The 21,790-nt window shown below is 41.6% G+C and overlaps 1 protein-coding gene across 5 annotated transcripts in view; it reads right to left on the minus strand.

Moving 5' to 3' along the window:
- The window catches only part of dlgap2a (discs, large (Drosophila) homolog-associated protein 2a), a 140,961-nt gene that overhangs the window by 75,833 nt on the left and 43,338 nt on the right, over window positions 1-21,790 (minus strand). The gene's annotated exons all lie outside the window — the stretch shown is intronic.

Genomic DNA, 21,790 nt, shown 5'->3' on the forward strand with positions numbered 1-21,790 from the left:
AAAATCCATTATTCTCAGACTAAGAAACATCACACCAATACTTTAATATTTAATAATAAAAAATAAATATTAAAATGGTTGGGCCACATGCAACAGTTAGTGTTGTGGCCTCACACCTCCAAGGTTGCAAGCATGAATCCAGCTTTTTGTATTTTCTCCCTGTTTCGGCAAGGGTATCCTCTCGGTTCTCTGGTTTTCCCACCAGCCAAAAGGCAAGCACACTGGCAACTCTAAATTGACCGAACATTGTGTGCACCCTGAGGTGGTCTTGCACCCACCTCTATCCTAGTACACATTTAAATTTGCTCTCTGTCTCTCTCACCCTCTCTCTTTTTTCTCTATCACACACATACACACACATCTTGGCTGCACAAAACAAGTGAGATCTGGAGGTGCTAATTGGGTTTCTGTTCTTATCTTTTCACGAGCACCACATGCTTTCTTTAGCTGTGGTGAAGAGTGAGAGGTGATCTAATGAAGTCATAGGACCTGAATATGCAAAAATATACAATATTCATTTATGTTAAATCATATTTTTTTAAAATTTATTATACTCGTTTACTCACTTAACTTGACATTTCTCACACAATTATTCATAAACACTGAGTTTTCATCAAATAAAATTATTTATGTTTGGGTCACTTGTAAAATATTGTAAAATATTCATGCATAACAAAGGGAGCATTATGTTGTATATGAAAGAGTTGCCATTTTTCTATGATGCACAAAACACTACTTCATCAGTATAAACACTACATACATAAACAATTTGATTTACATTTGCATTGTTGATGCAACAGAATTGAAGAAGGATGTATTTTTTTCAAATAAGCACATTAGACACAAAAAGTGAAAATAACACTGACACATACAGTATTTCAGATGACAGTTGAAAAGTGTAATCATTTTGGAAAGAGCAAAATGTACACTCTTATTTATCAAGTTATACACATCCAGTTCCTCGGATTGAAACCAGCTAAAATGCAGTGCATAATGGTAGCCTAGGAATATTCATCGTTATTTTGGCTTAACTGAATTGTTAAATTGTTGATGCCTTTTAATTCATATTCAATCTGCTGACATTCCTCTTAGTGCAGTGTGAAATAAATTCAATCTGAGACCACACAGGATGATATATAATATATATGACTTGAGTAATGAATTAATGCACAAACAAATACAAAAGCGTCTGCTAAATAAAGTAAAGTAAAGTAAAGTAATGTTCTCATCTGAAGACTAGGAAAACATAACCAGGCTTCCAGACACTGAATCAGCTTTTTCTATGTTCATATCAATTCATAGATTTAAATGGATATTTATTAAAAGATATTTTAATTAAGGGTAATTTTAGATACATTGATACATGAAAACGAATAAAATGGGAGCAGCAGAATTTGCTTTGGGTCAAGCAAGCTATTTGGCCACAAGGCTATGACCACCCTACTTCACTCTCTTGAAGTGCCCACATAGCCATTTTGGATGCATGGATGAGGTGACCGATCAAATATAATGGAAAAAATGGGAATGTAGAAACAGCTTTTGCATTTTTCAACAACTTTGTGAATTTGTTCATGAGGGAATGGTGAATACTTCCACATTCTAATAACCTCAAGCTCATTCACAGTTTGTCATACAAATAATGGGTCCGTTTATAAGCTGCTTGACAGTGGTGCGCTCATTTACATCTGCTACAGCACACAAACAAACACACACAGATGTCTGTCCTGCAGTACATTTGACTCCACTGATGTCTCCCCTCAGAGCTGAAATGGCACTTCTGGGAGCAGGAGTTTAGACAAGATCACACCTTATATGGTCTCTGTGTTCTGAGAGCTGATTGCAATAGAGCAGGCTGCTGCAGGTCCCAGAAGAACCATAATGTCCACATCAGCTTCTGAGAGTACAACCAATGTGAAAAGTGCTTCAGTAAAGATTGATTTCAGACTATGGATTACAGTGCTTCTCTAGAGAATGTGGTCTCAAAAGGTATGGGGGGGACTTTCCTACTTTCCACATACTTTCATACTAAACTCTTTTTGAGTATGACAGTGGTCAGAGCTGCATGAAAATAGCATCTTTAGCATTCCAAGATATTTATGTACAGGAGTTGCATATTTGAAGTTCATAACCTCTCTTTGTTGAGGAGCTACTTTGTCTTAATTCCAAAGACCATTTTTGTACAAAAAATGTAAAATCTATTGGTCATTCTTGCTGCTTACTGTTCTGTTCACACGATTACACACCAGCAATGGCAATTCTCTATTATCTGAGGAAAGTGTATTTTGATTTCTTTTTTTTACATCACCATTCTTAAATCATGGGTTATTTCACAAGGCAATGAAGTGAATTTGCTGCAGCAGGCAAAAAACACTGGTATGGATTATTTTTGTACCCCCATGTGAATTCTGTAGGTCTTTTCTGTATACATGTTGCAATTGAGGACAAAAAAAGGCCTCTGCAAGCAGAACAGTGGGGTCGATGTTCGTAAAAATGACGTCAACACTCCACAATTTCCTCCACTCCATTTACAACACAATCTGCACATTTTTTAGATGTAGGACCTTGAGACCTTGAGACGTAGGAGGACAAGAAGTACAACAAAGACATTGAAGGACGGCCTGCTCCCTGCCAGGTGACTTTTCACATATTTACATAGCATCAATGCTCCATGGGAAAAAACTATGATGTAATGTCCAGTGCCGCCACATATGCGTGAAAGCAGAGCGAGAAGGCTCTGGAGAGGCTGTGACAGACAGCGTGAAAATCTTGGTGTTTCAACTCAAAGCGGCAAACGTGCTGTGAATGAGATGCTGAGCGGAGCATGTGCTTGTGTGCGAGAGAAGGTCAGACACTCAGGCCCACCAGTTAACCCACTCCACTGTACCGGCAGGGTAGCTGAGCCGAGGTGCAATACCCAAATCTCCAGCTTTTAAAGCCCCTGGGCTTGTTGCATGCTGAGCTTCTGCACATACGCATTACTCACATCATTTCTCCCCCCTCGGTCCAGTCCGGATGCTCTGGTGTTGAATTTTTTTTTTACTTTTTTTTTTTTTTTTTTTTGCTAGATCTGAAATGTTTGGCCTGCAGTTCAGCAACTCTAGTGCAGACCTGAGGGTGGTATTAGCCTAGTGGGTAACACACTCGCCTATGAACCAGAAGACCCAGGTTCAAATCCCACTTACTACATTGTGCCCCTGAGCAAGACACTTAACCCTTAGTGTCTCCAGGGGTGACTGTCCCTGTATCGCTCTGGATAAGGGCGTCTGATAAATGCTGCAAATGTAAATGTAATGTAATGTAAAGGGTGCCATGAACTCACTTGCATATTTTTTCCATTAACTGCCAGACCCCTCCCTCAGATTTATGGGTCTCTCTATTGCTCAGGTCCATCACATCGTGGCTAAATGTGCATGGTATGTGTGGTGAGAGGGGCTCAGCGCATTAAGAAACTCATCTAGCACATCTAGCCTTGTTCAAAGAGAGGGCCACAGGAGAAAAAGATGGTTATTGATGGCCATCTTCACAGACTAACACCTCCGTGTCTATGTCTATCATGGAGCGTTTGCCTCTTGAATGGCCATATTAACAGTTTCAGGACCTCCCCCTTCAAACAGAGGGATCTGACCCTGCCTTCACACTCCTCTTTTCTCTACACAGTAGGGTAGCATGAAGCCACACTGAAAAAAGTGAACACTGGCTAAACTTAAAAAACTTTAATTAACCTGTATCACCAAATATTTTAGCCCTGACGTAATGTAAATAAACCAATCAAACCTACTTAACCTGATGCATTTACATTACATCACCACTAAAATATGAGGTGTGACAGATTATTTTTTTTTTTTTTACTTTAGCCAGTTTTTCATCAAATCTATTACAATATGGATGTCAGTTTTACCTCTGCATGCTTCACTCAAAAGACACTATGAAAGGTTGAAAAAAAACTGGTTCAGTGTTTTTGAGAGTGTGTGTGAGAGTGTTATGTGTGAGTTTTGCTCATGGCAGTGCACCAGGAGATGACAGAGGGAGATGGTCTTGGGCTGCTGTCCATGTGGTAAAGACCCCTTCTGTTGGGGATGGAAACGGTAAGCTCACTCACAGCGAAAAAGGCTTTAGGAAGCGATATTAGATGAGGTTCAAACATTGTATGACTTTGGTTGTGTTTATGAACTCTTTAGCTCTCATGTCAGAACTACAAATGAAAACATCTCCTGTTATATAGCAGTCAAAAAACTGCTATATATGCAAAAAACATGCTATATTTAAAGTCACAATTCTAAAGTCTACACAATTATGTTTGGTAATATTTAACAATAAAAATGTGTCAGAAATGTGCTTGTGTCATTAACATGCACATATTTCTGCCATGAGAATAAACATTAAATAGAGTGAATAGAATATAATAGAGCAGAATTAACCAAATAACATGTATTCTCAAGGGTCAATAAATGTAATCCACATTTCTAGTTATAGGATGTATCGTGAAAGCATTCGAAAGTGAAAGTGAAGTGATTCTCATTATGATGCACAGCAATCACAGTGCACAGAAATGTGTCCTCTGCATTTAACCCATCACTTCAGTGAGCAGTGTGTGGGGATGGTGCTTTGCTCAGTGGCACCTCAGTGGGACCTTGATGGTTCACGTTTCAAACCGGGAACCAATGTGTCACCCTTTCACCACTGAAGTTATAAAGCCAGTCGGTTTGGGAATCTCCTGTAGACGTGGGTCATTCACTTTTCTGAGAGTGTCAGTCTTTGGTCACAGGCTGTCTCTGGTTACAGAGGCATGAAATTGGCCATCAGTGAACATGACACACTGAGTGCCCTACGACCACCAATATGAGCTCTCAAACAAAGACCATCCCCGTCATTCTCTGACAACAGCCAACTTTATAGTAGAGACGGCCATGCTCTGCTTCAAAAGCTCCAGAGGAAGAACACCACCAGTGAAGGATACAGATAGTTTTGTTTATTGTTATATGTCATTCATCTTACTTTTGGCTTCATGAACATGTGTTGAGTCTAGCTTCTGTGAAAAGTCTGAGTTTTCTAACAATAATTAGGTCATAAGTTCAATTTATCCACATTCTTCTATGCCTCAAAAAATGGCTAATTGGTCAAAATGAAACATGTGTCTTTAATGTACGATTTCATGATTGTACTGTGTCTGGTCACAAAGTCTCCTCCAACATCAATTAAAGATTTTCTAGAGCTTTATGACAGGAAACTCTGTCCATCTGATTGACTCAGATGAGAAATGCAGCATTTCTACAGCCTCCTACTTATTTAATGGCTTGCTTTGTGCAGGTCAATCTCACCTGAATCACATTCAATGCATATATTTTCCTAATGTAATATAATGCGCTTACTTGAGCTGCCAAGCACCATGCCCCTAAGGCAGAGAGAGGGGATCTGGCCTGAAATTCACCTGCAAAAGGTAAAGGTTACATCCCATGTGGTTAGTTGTTACCAGTCTAGCTGCCGTGTTGTATTTTGCAGGTCAATGCAACAACAATTTCCACACTCAGCCATGAAAATATTTAAAATACCACAAGTTCAAGAGGTGATTTACTGCATGCAGTAAAAATGATCTAAAAAGAGGTTTTGACTGTTAAGAAAAGAAAATATAGTGGAACTCTGCTTACAGCTCTTTTGTGGATTACATATTCTGACAATTTACCAAGGGAGGGTGTCCTTTAATTCAAAAGGGATGTTCACCATTAATGTGATAATCTGCTTAATATTGTGTCACAGGGCTGGGTACAGACCTGGGTGCGTGGGGGACAACAATACTCATTATCGCTGCCACAGGTTCTAGAAGAGCAGCTCAACCATAACTCGCCTCTGCCACACATGCTGGAGCTGCAGAGGATTCAGGTATAAGAGGTAAGTCCCGGAACTGACCTTGGTGCTAGTGGTAGTGGAAGGCGGCTGGCTGTAAACATGGTTGAGTCTTGATGGGTCTCAGGGATAGATGCAGTGTCAGAGGTGGGGCTAAAATTTTGGTCGTGGACGTAAAAGTGGATCGGTAACATCGGTGGCAGACGAACAGCAAAGAGCATTCCAAAAGGCGTAGCCATGTCAAAGAGTCAGCATAAGGCTTGGTCAATCAGGTTACAGCTTACATCAAATGTGAGAGAGAACGAATGAGTTTGCAGTTGTCTGTTCTCATCTCCACCATTTTATTCTGTGTGCTATTCTGGTGTTCTTCCGATTTGATGGGGTTGTTACATACTGGTGGCTGTTGCTTCACCATCACTGCAGGAGAAACCCATCCTGTGTGACTGGTCTAGCTCAAATACACACACACTACACAGGGCGACATTCTTGAACCAATGCTTGAGTGAGGACCCGATTTTGCAACAGCCTCATTTGGACTATGAGGACAAGCGTAACCAGCACACATGTCAGACAAGAGGGGTGATGTCAGACAGCCAGTGCGGTAGACGTGATCTGGACCAAGATCTTTGGAGTCATTGGTCTGATTCTGCACCAGTCATGCTTCTGGGTCTGACATGCTTATGGCTTTAACATGTCCATGATGTCTGACAAGGACAAGCTGAACTTTTTGGATCAGCTGGTTGATCCTGCAGGATTTTTTGTACTCACGGTCACTGCAGCACAGGAATGGTTTGACGTAAAGAATGTGAAAGTGACGTGATCGTCATTGGTGCACAAAAATTAAATGTGTCCTCTGCTTTTAACCGTCACCATTAGTGAGCAGTGGGGAGACATGAAAGGCACATTGGGAGCAGTGTGTGAAGACAGTACCTTGTTCAGTGGCACCTCAATGGCACCTAGGCAGTTTGGGATTTAAGTAAAGTTCCGATTATGGGTCCACTTCCATACCTGCTAGCCCACCACTACCCCAAATAACACAGGATCCGCTGAAATACAAAACCAGGATTTCCTGTTTACCAGACCAACAAAACCTCCGACAGAGATCCAGTTGAGAGTGGTGTCTATTAACCATGATGGCAGAAACCTGGGCATGTTTGATGGCAGAAAGTCTGGGGCATGTTTGTGGCTAATGTGTTTGTCAGTTAGCTGGGCAAGCCCTGACACTTTTACAAGGTTCTAATCCCTGGATATGAATACTGCAGTACTGGGTGTGTCTTAATAGGCATGTTACACCTGTGGGCCATAAGGACCCACAATCATTCCATTTGCACCACCTGGTGAACCAGGGAGACCGTGGTGTCACATAAATAGTGTCTTTATAATGAAATAGTGTCTTTATAATGAATACCTGTGTAAAATCTGTAAAAATATATGTTTAATATATGATCAAGATTGCATGTAGGCCAGCATGAAATAGGCAACTCATGCCCATTTATTGATGAACAATGACTTAGCTTAGAAGAGTCTTTCAATCCCAAAACCTGCTACTGCAGCTGCACATCAGCAGCAACAGAAGTGGAAGAACCTCTCTCAAGAAAATTATTATTACTTCTGATCTCGACACATTCAAAGGGTAACTTAAAGCCATCACTGTGTAATTTAATTAGCTACATTTATTAGTGTAGGATTGGCCTAAACAAGTTTTTAGAAAATGTAATAGTCAATGACAGTTATTAAAGGGACCAACTCACTGCTGGCTACAAGACAAAAATATATTTTCTTTTGCTTATTTACTATGATTCCATTGTGGCGCCTAGGTGCCCATGGCTGCCAACTTGTTTGGTGTGGGTGATTAGAACCCTTCATATGTCAGACTAGGGGCAGCACTGGTCTGTCTTAGCAGCCAGTTGCATCTTTTTTGTGCGTCCTGCCCAATAAATAGTTACTCTAGCGAAGCAAAACTGAAAAATTTATACTGTTCTATAAGTCAGCTGTGCAACAAAAATAAGAAAATAATAAAAACTGAAAAAGATGGGACAAATTCAGAGGAGCTCTAGGCCTCAAAGCTACAACACAGACACATCTGTAAACCATGGATGAAGGAGAGTGAGGTGGACAGATCTAGCCATATGTAAATGTGTAAAGTGTAAAGCCACTTTGATGTCACCTTTACCAGAAAGCCTGTTGTCACATGTGATATCTACCCAGCTATCAAAGTTCTCTTTCAGGTCATTAAATAATTAACCACCTAAATAACAAGTATAAATATGGCTGTGATGTGTGGGCCAATGCACCCTTGGACATAAAAAAGGTGGGCTGGACATGGCATGAAGGAGGACGCATTCGCACGATCACAGGACAGGGGAACATCTACACGCACAATGACCCGACGGCGAACAGACACGAACAGGGTAGTTTTATACAATTATATAAATAAAAAAAACACGATCAGGGGAACATTACACAGGACAAACATGAAACTCCGGTCAACCCCTGCCGGTCCGGATCATGACAGGCGCCAGTAAGGGGTAGAGCAACAAAAGAGGCAGTAAGACAGAGTTTGGGCATCATGCATCATGTAGTGACAGTAACATGCATGTGCATTAGGGGTTTATGCAAACCTGGACAAAACTTAACTTTCAATAGGAGAGTAATGGACAAGAAACTCAAAGGAGAGTGTGTCCCATTTAAATTCTCAAATAGCTGAAAAAAATCCAGTAAAATGATTTACAGAAGAAAGCAAAAAGGCTTTTTTGTTCTACTGTCTTTGCTAAAATTTTCATAAGAATTAATGTTGTAGCATGCAAACTGCCACCGCAGAAAGGAGAAAAATGTATGAAAGGCTTGTGGAGCATAAAAAAACAACAACAAGCATAGTTGTTGAGCAAAGCACCGTCCCCACACACTGCTCCCTGGGCGCTTGTCATGGCTGCCCACTGCTCACCAAGGGTGATGGGTTAAATGCACTGTGTGCACCGTGTGCTGTGCTGCTGTGTATCACATGTGACAATCACTACACTTTTTTTTTTTTTTTTTTTTTTTTTTTTTCATATCCTGGTTTGAAGCAGACCAAGATCTGTTTGCAAAGGTCTAGGGAGGTCATTTAAGGATTCTTTTTTTAAAAGACGAATGTGGTGTATTCCTGCAATAATATTCACTGAGAGGATGGACCTATCTTTAGTGGACTGGTCAGAAAAAAAAATCCATAAAATACATTCTACATTTTCACTGTTACAGCATGAATTAAAAAATATTAAAGGCAATATAAGATGATTTACTTCAACGGGGAACAGTAGCACATTAGAGGCTTTAAATTCTTTAATGCCACGGTACTCCTCACCTTTTGTGTCAATGTACTTAAAGCGTGCATTAAAGCATGTTCCAGATATTTCTTTATTTAAGTCTTTTGCCATTGAGGTCTTGGATGAGGAGAGAGCCTCAGTGTACAAAGGCCACAGCTGTAACGAATGCCATGGATCAAAATTGAGACTTCAGACCATATGTTGTTTTGATGAGGCAGAAGAGGAGAGGTGAGGAAATAATTTAGAGGAATGTTTCACAAAATGTTCCACCTTGATTACTCACCATCACTTCCATTTACGAAGGGGGTCTAAGTGAACTGAGACCATACCAGCAAAATGAGTCTCTGCAAACTTTTTCTGCTTCCAATTAGTTAGATTTTTCACCTCACTGCATTTTAATAGATAATTACAAAGCCATTGGTGCAATCAGGGACATAATTCATGACTTGCTGGGAAAGTTCTAGGTAAATGAGAATTAGCATATTGTTTTAGAATAATATTGACATGTGAAGAGCATGTGGGAGCAGTGTAGAACATTACACATCACACAGTGCATCTGGGGTGCCATTCACTGTGAATAAAACAACATGAAGAATTATGGAATTCTACTATGCAGGTCTGTACATAGGGAAGGGAAGTAGGGAAGTCACTTGGAAGCATCCAAGATGATTATGTTGAGTGTGTTACAGCTACTTAACACATTGTGAAAGGGGAGCACAAATCAGACTGTTAGATGAAACCGAGGGTAACTTGGTGACACTGCTAGCATTAACTAAATTTGATCGGATATTTTAGCAGCATCTGAAGGTGAAAACGTCACTCTCGTTTTCCCGCGTGCTGATGGAAGTGTGTACCGAGACTCTCTGACTGCTAATAACAGACTATGTTAAACACGGCTGTGGAAATCTTAGGAGGCAGCTCCTGTCCTTTGTAACCTAGCAACTGTCAGGAATACAGCTCATTTTGATACAAATTACTGAAGCACACTAGTATTTTGAGTTTCGGCGACCGAGCAGTGGTCTTTACACTAGTTGGGGAACAAGACACAAGGGATGCAGTGCATGACGGCCGGAACCAACTCCCAAATATTTAACGAGGCAGCCAACAAGCTGAAGGGATAAAACACTCTACGGGCAGAACACGCATCTGCCTGAAGATGAAAATCACACATTCAGTTGCCATGACAATGTGCAGAACAGAGGTGTTCCTGGGCGAGTGTGCTTCTCCCCCATCCTATGCAAATACATAATGCTAATGCCTTTACAGAAGTTTCCAGATTAGATTTAACGTGTCCCAGTTACATACTGTTTTGTATAATAATGAAGCTGCGTTGATCACTCTGCTTGCTGAGTTTTCTCACCTCTAAAATCGGCTGCACTTGCCTTGCGCTCAGCACCTAGGCTTCAGCAAAGACACTGCAATCATCTGAAGTAGACAGCATTTGATCCCAAAGTAGAGATTAAATGATAAAGCGGGATGTACTGAGGAAAACGTCTGTGAGGCAACACCTGTGTCAAGGATAAGTAAAGAGTGGAGTGGAGCGTTACCAGCTGAGATAAATATTGCATGAATGGGACTGTGCCACGCAGCATCAGAGAGTACCATTCTAATCCTGCACTCAGATGGTGTTGTTTAATGCACTGCTCTCCGGGAAGGCAGCTCCAGCTGTGGGAATGCCACCTACTGATATTACAGATGTTCCAGAGGATCAGATCTATGTGCCCTGTGGACAGAATGGTAGCAATTCACAACAAGCCATGCGCTCCCTAGGTGACCTAATCCACTCCCATGCAAACATTATCTTTCACACTGCTTCAATACTGCTACCATTTCTTTGCCAGATAAACAAATGTGCACATGCATATTCTAATGCGAATGTGAGCATTGTAGGCACTTCCTGTAGTAGACAGAGGCAAGCATGGTCACTCTGACTAGGCAGCATTGTTTGTTCTGGCATCTTCCTATTATAACAAGCATTAAGGTTTGCAGCAATTTCTGCTACAATGATTCCTGGGTTTGCAGAAGACAGGCCAGTCTTCTCTCACCAGAGATAACAACAAACCTTGAGTGTCCATAATCCAAACATCCATCATCCTTCCCTGGATCATTTTTGCTAGGGGCTAAAGGAGGGCTCTGACCCCTTCTCTTTCACATATGATCTTAACCTCAGCCATGTTTCTCCCACCCAAGACTTAATCATTTTGTGGTTTTAATGTTATGGTGTGTCTGTGTTCACAGGCCAGATGGAGATTGCCTGGCGCCTTTCTAATCCAGTGGCTCAGGAAATGGCTCAGGCTATTTCAGGGGCTCAGGGGAAACATATGAAGAACGGCAGGGACAAAAAGATAATAGTTTACAGTAAAGAACAGAGTGAAAAGATGCCAAGAGCAGTGGAACTGAAAACCTACAACAATTATTGTTCCATCTGGGACCAGTTGCTTTGGGTGCCAAAATAAAGCAAGCAGGCAACTGTTTCTGAAAGCATTATGGAATATGAAAGCATGGATGGTCACTGTTTTCTCAAATTAGTTACATGGACACACATTGGTCCATTTTAACCCTACCTGCACAATTAAAGTAGCAATAAAACCTGCCAATTTGCATTAAGAGTCATCACAAACAGGGCATCTGTATTGACCACACAAATTTCAGTGTTTTTAAATGTTCCTAATGGAACCTGAGAGGTGTGCAAGCATGATTTACCAGCTTTTCACAGCCCCGCCAATCCCCTGCAATCAGTCTCTTAAAAAAAAAAGCAAGTGCGTCACAATGTAGCACTCAGAAAACTAAAGAGCAGCAGCACTCACTTCACAAATTTCCAAGGCCATGGCAGATTTGATGTTAAATTGGCTCCAGTGCATATAACCTAAGATTTTTGAAAACCCACAAATGTTTGGCACTGGCTGGCAAAGCTGTGATGAAGACACCCGGTGGCATGGGTTTTGGGTGATTAAAGGCCATCAGCAGCAAGCACCTGCTGTCCAACACATGGCCAAGGCTGATGTTGAGCTTTACTGTATGCTGCGAAGGCTCTGAGAGTCATATGTGAATGTAATATGGAGGGACATTTGCCAGAGAAATACTAAGACTAGATCCAAAATCTTGTGTCACAACATTTCCTGGTGTATACAGAAAAATTGAAAGCCCACTGCTGATGGAGTAAAACTCAGTATGAGTTGGTTTAGAGTCCCTGGTAACGAAACTGAATTGCATAAAAAATGGATTCACCTCAGCATTTCATGGATGGCTTGGTGCTGGTTCAAGTTTAGTGGCTTTGACATTAATTTCCATCAGAAAAGATAACATCGGAGCATCTTCTCCATTAGCCTTCTGGAGCTAGAGCAGAAGATCGATCACCACTTGGGAATAAACAGCTGGAACTCATGAAGACCGTCTGTCTATGTCACCCCAGCCTTGGGTCATCTTTGATAAGTGACTGGTAAGCCTGGGAGGTGAAGAATGGATGATGATGACCCAAGCCTGAATTGTAGCATTAAAGAATCACACCAAAGCCTTGCAATCTATTTTTGCAACCAACAGAATTGAGACATAGCAACAATGTCACTGTCATCTTTCACTTTTTTCTGCAAGCAAGTGATTTTAAATTCTGCTGAGAATAATTTCAGTAGAAGTCATCACTGTTGGTGACTTTACACATTAAAAAAGCCAACCTTTAAAATCAACCTTTGCAAAAATCTGCCCTGGCCCTAACAAATATGAAATCAATAAGTGATTTAAATGACACAGCTGCTCTAGAACGATTCTTTGAGTCACTAAAATTGTTTACCGTGACTCACTGTAATTTTAAGGTCATAGTAATTTATATGATATGATATGGTATGATATGGTTTCCTTATGCCAGGACTTTAGCATTGCTATTAAAAAGTACTCCATTTTCTTTATAATCTAGACAATAAATTCAGAGCTTAATCTGTCATTGAAACCCAGTGGTATATTTGTTTGTACAGTAATTAATTCATTCATCAGCTGATTTCAAAGACTTTCAAAAAAGCAATTATGACAATTGAAAAAAAGAATCATACTAAAATCTATGAATCTAATAACAATTGCAAGGAATTGGTCCCAAAACGTGATGTAATCATGAGCTCCATTAGTTTAACACAAACCACACTGCAAAAAGCCAAGGAATGACCTCTGCTGACATTGAGATTCTGCAGATTTATTCTGATCTGTGCAGATTCCTTGGAATTCATGTTTCTCATCAGTCTGTGTAATTGGCCTAGATTTCCTGCTGTACAATAAATTCCTATTAATGGCATATTGATAATTGTCATACACAGAATATAATGTCTCAGGGCAATTGTGTAAAAATAAACTTTAGAGACAGACCACTGACATTCAAGTACAACTTAATTTCAATCAGAATGACTTGTCATTCTTATAGATTTGTTATGGATTTGAATTAATATTTTTGTTTCATTATTATGTACAGTAGTCCATGTAATCACACAGTATAAATCTCTTTTCCTAGACTATTTACAATGCTAAGGCTCAAATTCTTTCAGAGGTACATTTTCATTTATTCCCAAGTGGCTTATTTTGTGTGGGTGGTAGTAACACACACGCCTATGAACCAGAAGACCCAGGTTCAAATCCCACTTACTACTATTGTGTCCCTGAGCAAAACACTTAACCCTTAAGGTTTCTCCATGGGGGACTGTCCCTGTAACTACTGAAGTCGCTCTGGATAAGGGCGTCTGATAAATGCTGTAAATGTAAATGTAAATGTCCAACTCCATTCACTCATTATATGTTTGTCCCCGTGGAGCGACTTAGGCCATATTAATTTCACAAGCTAAAGTGAATGAAATCAGATTTGTCTGGACCACAGCAGTGCAGGGAAGGACACATTCCCAAAACTCAACATATACAGGGGCTTAATATAAAATAAACAAGGCATAAAAGACAATGACAGTGCAAGGGCACCACACAACCAGAATAAATCAGAGACACAAGACAGGGCATCATGAAATCCAGGTCCAGAGTATTGGAAAACATCAGGATTGTGACAGATTTAAATTGTTATCTATCTATTTTTTCTGTCCAAAGGCATGCACTTGCAACGGATTGGTGACCCTGATTTAATCGTAGGTGAAAAGTGTGTGAGCTATTCAGAGGGCTGAAATCCCTCCCGCGGTGGGTCGCGGGACCCGGATGCAACATGGATGTGGATCTGCAACGTGTATGTGGATTAAGCAGTATTTGAGGGTTTGAGTTTCGGGGTTTGAGTCTATTCAGAGTTCATGTTGTAATTTTGTGGCCACACTGACCAACAATGTTAAAATGTTACTAAATATATCTATTCCAACATATCTATCTATAATATCGTCTATGCCAATATAACTCATTATATTGGGATAGACATAAAACCTTAAGATTTATATAAAAGTCCAGCTCTCACCAGCATTTTCACTCTGTGCAGTCAACAGTGGAAACCCAAACTTTTTCGTCAAATGTTAGAAAGCATGCTATTTTTCCAAATATGTCACTCTTTGTAGAGGACACCAGCAGCAAGGGTGTCAGAATGTGTCAGGATCCTCTTCTGCCTTTCACACATGCAGCATCTCAGCTCTCTGGAGACACTGCAGAACAAAAGCCAATGCGTCTAAGCCACTGGCAAGATTTCAACTCGAGCCATTAAAAGCATGATGTGAAAAAAGTCCTTCATTTCGAACTGAACACACGCGCCGGGTGACGGCACAGCACTTCGTCTGTAAGAAACTGCACCAGTTAATACCAGTGAAGCACCTTTTGAAAAAACTAAAATCATCATCCATATGAGTGGAAACCGCACAGGCAGCACATCCTTCCCAGCCTCTTCCGCGTGTTATTACCCCGTCTTACAAATGTGGACATGTGTTGCTCAGTGTGTTTCTGCTGCCCCGCATCGCTAACTACTCTGCCTCTTATATCCCAGCATGCATCTGGCAACGGCCACAAATGATCTCTGTGCGGAGAACCTTATGTGGGGCAGGGAGATGAGGAGCCATGAACCCAAAATTTCATTGGCATCATTGTAGCCTAAAAATGGCAAGGATGGCATTGATCCATGCTGTCAGCAAAATGAAATTCAAAATTATTTTGAATAAAATGTTATATGCAAGTCAATTAGTTTATTGTCATATGTACAGAATACAATGTACCAAGCACAATGAAATTCGTTTTTGAGATTCCATCTCTATAGACAAGACATTTAAGACCTCTAACAGGCTTTTCTTTTTCTTTTCAAGGCATATAAAATTATGTCACCAAAGTTTGTCATTGTGAAACACAGCAGAGCAAATGGTGCGCACAACAAAATGTGTTCTCTGCTCTTGGTGAACAGTGGGCAGTCATTAAAGGTGCCTGGGGAGCATTATTTGTGGACGGAAACCCTCATTGTGGGTTGCGGCACAGGATTTGAACCTTCCAGTTACAGGTCCTCTATCGGGTCCGAAGTGATTGTCATTGTGATACACAGCATACACATTGAAATGTGTCCTCTGCATTTAACCCATCACCCTTAGTGATAACAGGTGCCCGGGGAGCAGTGTGGGGGGACAGGTCCTCAATGGCACATTGGCAGATTCGAACCGGCAACCTTTTGATTACGGGGTCACTTCCTTAACCACTAGGCCACCACTCTCTCTCTCTCTCTCTCTCTATGTGTATATATATATATATAGAGAGAGAGAGAGAGAGGTGGCCTATATATATATATATATATATATATATATATATATATATAGAGAGAGAGAGAGAGAGAGAGAGAGAGAGAGAGAGAGAGAGAGAGAGAGTAGTGTTGTGTGCTACAGCATTGCAAGCTGTGAGACACACACACAAGCAAGCTGTGTTTTTGGTATTGTTACACTAGTACTAGTACACTTTTGTATGCTGATAGAAGTCTTAAATGTCTGTATGTTGTTACTGTATGTTGAATAGTCTTACAGCACTGGGGTACAATCTCTTTATATGCATGTGTCCTCCATGATGCGCTTTATCTATCTGAGACAGCACATGGCGTAAATGTCCTTTATTGCAGAAAGTGGTGTGCCAATGATTATTTGAGCCATCTCTGCCAGTCTCTGCAGGGAGACTTTGTCTTGTGCAGTGCAGCTGCCATACCAGGATGTGATGTTCCACATTAAAGTGGATTCCACAGCACATCTGTAGAAGCTTGTGAGGACTTATTTAAGGTTTTAAATACCAACAGTATTTTTTATACTGCAACATCTGAAAAGTCAGGGACACTGATTAAACGCAGACCTTGAAGATAAACAGCACTTGACAAAAGGTTAACTAGAGTCAGGGGTTTAGCCAATTCAAGACTGTGTTTATCCGGCCTCGTCATTGACAAACACAAGTTAATGTGGACCAATCATACACCCAATAAAAGGAAATCTGAAAGGGCATAAGAAGACGATAAAACAGAATCTCCATCAGTCCACAAACAGTTTTTTAAATTGAGGAAAATCCAGCACCCCTAGGATGTCAAATAAGGAACTGCTGGCTCTTACTGCAGATAAAATCTAAGAAAGGTCCACAAGCCTTATTGGCCATATATGTTTGATATTTGCAGCAGTAACATTACAGAGTAAGTGGATTAAAGAACAATAAAACACAAGGTGAACATAAAACAACAAACTGCACAACACCACCATGGTTTGAATTCCACAAAGTGAACACATCACCATATTTAGCAGTCCAGAGCACTGACGTGTCGCATAAATAACAGAACACAGCACCATCAACATCATAGACAGTTAACCTGCAATAACATGAATGATACATTAATGGTGTAAAGAGGATCAAAACTCAAGTCTCAAGTCAAACTAGCTGATACTATAATCCCACGTTTCTCAAGTGAATCGTCTTCATTATATATTCTTGTGGATAAGATTGTTCACCCATCTATTCAGCATATGTTCTATACAACTATTAGACTAATAGTGTATTTCAGTGCTGTTTGTAACACACACTGCTGACATTTTTAGTGCTATACGTTGGGGCCAGAGATGAGTCGATGAATCACAGAATGCATTTCAGGCTACATCTCATGGTTTGGTTTTGAGACACAAACGTTTAAGAAGTCTTCTGAAGACATTTGATGTTATCAGCCCAGTGGCATAGGGGATCCGACACAAACCTTCAAAAGAAGCATTCTCCCCATCAGTAAGGGATAGGATTGTATAAATGTAAACATATTTGAAAACAGTAAGTTGTTGCAGTAAAGAGCTCAGACTGCAGTCTGGTTATGCATTACGCAATTGTCACATCATTTTGAACTACCCAGGAATTACACGAACATAACTTCGTAGTATAGATTTTTTTTAAATGTGACAGCAAGTTGAAATATGGCTGAATATGATAAGATGCTAAGCATAATCATTTGAAAGCCCTGTATTTTTTGCACTTCATCCTATGTGACCAGTTTTTTTTATATCTCTGTGCCATATTGAACAAGGCCAAGTGAAATTAATAAAATGTAGTACTGCTACATTATGTACAGCTTGTTATTTCTCACTAATATTGGTTATGCATTTGTACATAACACAAACTGCACATGTTTAAATGGATGCATTTTCATGCAGTTGTTTTGGTGGCAGTGTCAGGTAGATGTAAATGGATAGACTCAAGAATGCAGTATATTGATGTAATATCTTGCTGTAATAAATATTGATGTAATAACTTCTGCATCAATGTTCCAAGAAATCCCTAATGTACACCTGTTAGCACTGGGTCTTTAAAAAATTAGGACATTTTTATACATATGGTTTTTTATACGTAAGGGACATTCCTACCAGCCATATTTGGACAGTGGCCCACACAGTGAATGATTGAAGTTGTCAAGGAAGCTAAAGGGGATGATATTTTTGCACAAAGCACTGCCAACCGCAGCTGATCATTTTTCCGCTCCTCTCGGGTGCACTTATGCTTCACAAATTCCTCATGCTGGGTAACATCACTTGTACCATCATGGCCTGCGTGAAAGTCTGTATGACGAAGTTAGCAAAAAGCATGCGTCTCAAAGATGTAGCGCTTACTCACACGTCCCATTCCATAAGATGTCTGCACAAATATGTGCCCTTTCATGCGGGTACCTAACCATTCCTGTCTACTACTAAATATTCCACTACATTTATTTTCCCTCCAAATGTAGCAAATGTTCTACACCTATGGGCGATTCAGAAGGGACTATAAAAATGAGAGGGAAGCAGGAAAGTGGATGATGCACACAAATGATTCAGCTAATTACAGAAATAAACAGCCTGTAAGTGACCTATCTCATTCATTTCACACGGGTTCAGCCTGTGTCTGCATACCATAGATATGTGTACTCTTCCTGGTGTCTCCTAGTAATTTACAGCTACATAAAGTTTTTAGTATGAAATTTGATTTATTTGGACAGCAGTTTTAGGAAAAAGTCAATTACATGAGGTGGGGCAGTCTAGTAAACCCATCTATCATCCCTGTGACCAACAAACAAACTCCTCCCATTATGTCCTTGAGCAAGACACTTAACCCCGAGTTGCACCAGCGGGACTGTTCTGGATTAGATGTCAGCTAACTGTAGGAATGTGACTTTTATAGCTGGCAATAACAGCATCATTTAAGCAGGCCTGGTCGATGCAACATCAAGAGAAACCTTCTCAATATCACAACAGGGCTGTGCAGAGGGGATTTACTCAGATACTCATATCTAGTAACTTCCTCATGGCCATTGTGTCACTGTCTCAATGGACTCAACCTTGGCCTGCAACCTGGAGGTCACTGCCATCCTTCCAGCACAGGACAAGCTCCACGATGGGCTGGCTTCAGTGGCGTTGACGACCCCACGGGGATGTTGGAGTACAAAGCTTCTCCGGTTGCACTTTGATACCGAGACTCCCTCCTCGATCCCTTGGGCGCTGGTACAAGAACACAGCGGAGGTCAGGGCCATCTGTCACAGAGTCTCTGCCGCCTCACTCGTTCAGCATCGGCTCTGCCACGGAGGCAGAGAGCTGATGTCCCCAGGGTGGGGTTGAGGGGGTGTGGGTCATTTCCTGCCATGGTGACACAGCTGGGATCACACTACCGACCCGCCGTATGATGTTTTGCGGACCCATCATCCGTATTCCAGAGCTATCAGCATCCGCCTGCGATGTCTCTGCTTGCTCTGCATACGCCTGGTTGTTTTCCCGTTTGCAGAAGGGCTAATCTATAATTGGACCTGGCTTGGTTGGACTTGGTTCTGGTAACTGGACACCTGTCACAGTTGACCAGCCTTAAAAATGACATCATCTGCCTTCATTTCCACTGACACCTGTGACACACTGCAAGTGATAATTGGCCTATTTGAAAATTATTCAGCATAACGTAATTCGGCCGAAACATCTAGTCAAGACTAGTTTATTCCAAGAGACAAACTCCCAGCCAAGAGACTAACTCTCAGTCTTTAATTCACCATTACAGTAAAGCTTATGATCGTGTACTCTGTGCCAGTAATAACCTTTTGACAGTTTCTATACAGAATTAGAGACCCGTCACTTGGATTTTACATATCGTGGGAATGTAGGCTGCGGTGAAATACGTGGTAAAGATCAATAAAGCTGAAGCAAAGCAACCTGCTCAACTCACCCACCCACATCCTTCTTTCTTCTCCTCTCGCCCTCTCTATCTTTCTCTCACTCTCTCTCTTCCTCTCTCTGAATGTACTGTAAGTATGTACCACTCTCACCTCCCTCCCTCTCGTGGTGTCTCTCTAGCCTCTCCTCTGCCTATCCATATCACACTCACACACACACAAATACACGTGCACGTACACACACCACCCACACACAGATTCTGGGATCTGGTGAGTCCCAAGAAGCCCCATTGCTCGGTGTGGTATGCAGAGCCATACAAAAATCGCAGACTCCACTGCCTGACTATGTCTCCATGGCAACAAGGGGAGCACAGCCCTGTGATGCACTGTCAAAGAACGGCAGATTTTAAAGCTCAGCAAAAAAAAAAAAAACAGATAAAAGATTTTTTTTTCCTCTTTGCACGCAAGAACAGAGTTCATTAACGAACTACCTTCATCTCTCGGAAATAGAAGCCGCTTTCAATTCAGGCCATGCAAAAAGTGTCTAATGCTGTCCTCTCCTCAGCTCATTGCAGTGGAAGGGATTCTCAAAGACACAGCTGTTATGCTGATGGAAACGGCTCTGCCCACCATTTGTAGTTTTGCAGCTAATAATCATGTTGGAGGTGCTTTCAGATGAGAGCCTTTCACACGCAGAACACCTTAACTCTGCCTGGAGGGGGTGGTTTGTGGAGTCGAGTTACATAACAGTCCCTACAAGTAAAAATCCACGTGCATATCAGGACTCCTGCTCCCTTGTGACGGGTGGAACAGCCCAGGCCATGCAAATATTCAAAGTGTGCAAGTCAAATAGTCACTGACTCGCTCCCCGCGGTCAAGCAATCAGGCAAAGCCTGCATCACGTCCAGACTTATGGAAATGTCAGCTGGCTGAGCTGCGACTCGGCACTCTGGCACCGAGCTGCACAGATGCGACCCGAGCCAAATAGCACTTCTGCATCGCAGCGTCTCACTGAATTCCTAACAATGTTTGATATCGGGTGGACATTTCGAGTATGACCGCTTACGAGCGATCTCCTCTGTCTCTCCGAGTTTGATTCATGTTTGCCTGCTAGTATCACTATTTACTTTGATCTTAGGGAAGCATCAGCATTGATTAGTCTTTGAAGTTCAGCATGTCTACTCTGCTGCCAGTGTGTGTGCATTTTAGCTCTTTCCGGTCAAAAACACCCAATCCTACCCATGGAAATCAAAAAAAGTCTCAGTCACTGTAATTGCATTAAGTGCTGATTCTCTTTAATATTATTGGCCAGATGAATATTCATATCACATCACTCATTAGATGAATGACACTCTGCTTGCGAGACAGTGAGTGATTGATCTGCTCGTATTTACGATTATTCCCCCTAACCCACCTCTAAATCAGCCCATGATTACGGAATACTGTAGAGGACGGGGAAGGGCAGGAACTTTGTTCAAAAATGTAAGAAAATGTTTTTATACACCTCACGTGTGGCACACAGGCTATTCTGTAAAAAGTTGCGATGTGACTGCAGGCCAGTTGTGTGCCAGTGTAGAGCGGGGGGATCTCCACCGGCAGCAGCGAACAGTCCTGCCCGCCGAGAGCTCAGCAGCTCAGCACCGGTCCGGCAGGATGTTTGTTTAAGGCAACGCGCTCCTGACCCGGGACAGGGGGAATCCACCGCAGTGGGCGCATGCAGCTGCAGTACCTCCGTGCTCCTCTGAGTTAATTTATGTTGGCGGGGGCGTACGTGGAGGTCTAAATCCTCGGTCCTGACACGGGCGCACGAACACACTTCCATCAGTTGCACTGGTGCCTCCTGGCTTTCAGCCGCTGGCCTCCACGCATGATGCGCAGCCAACAAACCGTCACTTTGGCGGCACACACAACTGCAAAAATGTGCACACAACTGCATGTACACGGTCTCCACTGACAGCCGTTCAGCAAACGGTAGTCCACCCACACTCATCCAGAGAGACAAAATCCCGTACACATCTAATCATCTAGCAGGATCAGTCACTAAAACTACCTCTTGCAGACCAACTCTCACATAATAAACCT

The sequence above is a fragment of the Denticeps clupeoides genome, chromosome 1, assembly GCF_900700375.1.
Source record: "Denticeps clupeoides chromosome 1, fDenClu1.1, whole genome shotgun sequence".
Classification (NCBI taxonomy): Eukaryota; Metazoa; Chordata; class Actinopteri; order Clupeiformes; family Denticipitidae; genus Denticeps; species Denticeps clupeoides.